At 33.9% G+C, this 2,650-nt stretch overlaps 1 non-coding gene across 1 annotated transcript; it reads left to right on the top strand.

Annotated features, from left to right (window-relative positions):
* Positions 1-933: 933 nt before the first annotated feature.
* Positions 934-1,048, top strand: LOC125614961. The gene has a single exon (XR_007345533.1). It is a non-coding gene; the product is annotated as a U5 spliceosomal RNA (small nuclear RNA).
* The last annotated feature ends 1,602 nt before the right edge of the window (positions 1,049-2,650 follow it).

Raw genomic sequence — 2,650 nt, forward strand, 5'->3', positions numbered from 1 at the left:
CCCAATTATACTAGGTTGAAAGGTCACAGGATAGGAGTTGAAAGGCAATCATTCTAAATCCAAGTAAAATATTGTTCTTATCACAGAGCTTTTAGTGATGTTGGAAGAAGTTGTTAATTTGAATTCACTTACTAATAAAAGTAATTAATTACAGGAGTTAATTTATGCTTGCAAGATTACAATTCTAAGTGGGTTCTATGCTGGTCCAAGAAATCCAGATGTCGGCATTTCCTGTTTAATATTCTGGCACGGAGATAGGTTTTGCTGAACTACCCATACCATTTCCTTGATTAGATCTGTGTTTTGTCAGCAGCATCACTTTGCTTTTACAAAGCTTACTATACAACACTGTAATTAAATACGAAAGTATTAAGTATTAAGATACTCTATTTTCGATCAGCATAAGTGTACACCACTTTGCTTTCTGGGTAAGTGCCTGTGGAAGAGCATTACTGTCAATTTTAATTTCAAGTTGTTTCAATGGAAAAGATAAGAGATCCTGAGCAGATGGTTGTCATCACATAATGCAATTGAAAGCCCTGTAAAGGGATGCAACACTTGCTATAGCACTTAAAATCTATGCAAGCACCTCAGGCAAATGGGAAGTAAAATAAGGACAAGAAAAAAGAAGATTTAGCCTGCTGATTTGTTATTTAAGATTAAGAAGCAATGTAAAACTAGAAATATAATATCATGTTAAATTCACAAATAAAAGTAAATATAGGAATCTGGAAATGTTAAATCCCTCTAAATTTATGTCATCTCTCTTGATGACTTCTTGCTTGAACAGGGAGACATATATTAATTTAGTTGGTTGCGTATAGATTCAAAAGATTTTAAATAAAATTCACTATTTATAGTTCCCATTTATATCCTACTACTACATTGAAAATACAAACTAGTGGACATATCCATGTTTAAGAAAGTAAATTTATACTTTGGTTTCCCCTCAGATTATATAAACCTTTTGCCTTTTATTAAAAATTTTGTGGAGAAGAACAATTCTGAGTCTTAACTCAATTTTTTGAGGCCAGGCTTAATAATAGTTCATAATAATAATAATAATAATAATAATAAAGAAAGTAAACTGCCTTTGTTTTGGGGGACTTTTGAAGATTTTTTGCAATTTATCTTATAGTTTATTTATATTTTCCAAAGCCTGTATTTATAAGAAATTATTTTACAAATAAAATGTTCTATTTTGTCTGCATGTGCCATGTAAACTTCTAAGAATTTTTATGTTCATAGTGACCTAAAAATCTAATTGTTATTAATAAATAATAATGACAAAATGAACTCCTTGTTGTTATACCACCTACAAAGGAAAAAAGAATGGTGCTTTGCTAACAACTTTATAGATTAAGATTATTTTAAGTGACACTACAGAAACACTCACAATCCTTACCCAGACTTATCTTCTGTATTTCCTGGTTTTCTTTCTCCTTACATACAATTTTCAAAATTTTATTTCTAAATCATTCCAAGTAAACCAAAACTAAGCCCCAAATTTTTCACTCTTTGCTACTGACAATCTCTTTCTCTAGAGTTCCTGTAATTATACTTACATGCCAAGTGTTGAGTTACCAACAAAAGAGCAATAAATAATATGAATCATTATAACAGAAAGTAATTTTAAACATGGAATGAGAATTGTAATAAAAAAGCTTTCAAAATAGTGATATCATCCTGTGATATCAATGGACACTATCATATCAGAGTTTTTCAACTAGGCTTCTCTTGCACTAATAAATGCTAATGCATTTCTACTTCAGTGGCATGAGTATATGCCAGGAATTATGGGTTACCAAGCCTGACCATTGGCACACCATCTTCCATGAGCTGTGCTCTATCTTGATGTGGTCTAACATACAAACCATTTTCTCCATTAATGAACAATTGAGTTTGGGTTAGTTGAGACAGCTCCTTGACTGTCATGGCCATGGGACAACAGAGGGCCACTCATTGGGAATTTGAGATAAGATATATCCCCAAGAACTATTGGCTGTCTGGAATGCATCTCTAGAGGCACAGGTTATACTCTCCTGGATAGGAACTCTTCTATTTAAAGTATTGTTTCTAACTTTCATTTTGGGTACAGAGACATGAGGAAGAGAGATACTGATATGATTTGAAATTGGTGGCAAGTGCCTGTAATCCAAGTGGCTCAGGAGGCTAAGGCCGGTGAATCATGAGTCCAAAGCCAGCCTTAACAACTTAGTGAAGCCCTAAGAAACTCAGTGAGTGAGAACTTGTCTTCTAAATTACACACACACACACACACACACACAACATAAAAAGGCTTGGGGATGTGGCTCAGTGGTAAAGTACCCCTGGGTTAAATCCCTGGCACCAAAAACAAAAACAAACAAACAAAAAAACAACAAAACCCATGAAATTGGAAAGGTAGAGGGATGACAGTGTGCAGGCTTTGCAAGTTTTTCCTAAGGTATTAAAATTTAATTCTGGTGCAGAGGGAAAAAAATCATTGCAATATCTTAAATGGATATGAAAAGACACACTCGCTTTTAAAAATCATTCTTGCTTCCCCAAAGAGAACTTTTGGAAGCAAGATGATCAGCTGTCCAAGAGAACCATGAGGACAATGAGGGTGTCTAACTAACAAGGTGGTAACAGAGATGCAGAGGAAGTG

Source organism: Marmota marmota, unplaced genomic scaffold (assembly GCF_001458135.2).
Source record: "Marmota marmota marmota unplaced genomic scaffold, marMar, whole genome shotgun sequence".
Classification (NCBI taxonomy): Eukaryota; Metazoa; Chordata; class Mammalia; order Rodentia; family Sciuridae; genus Marmota; species Marmota marmota.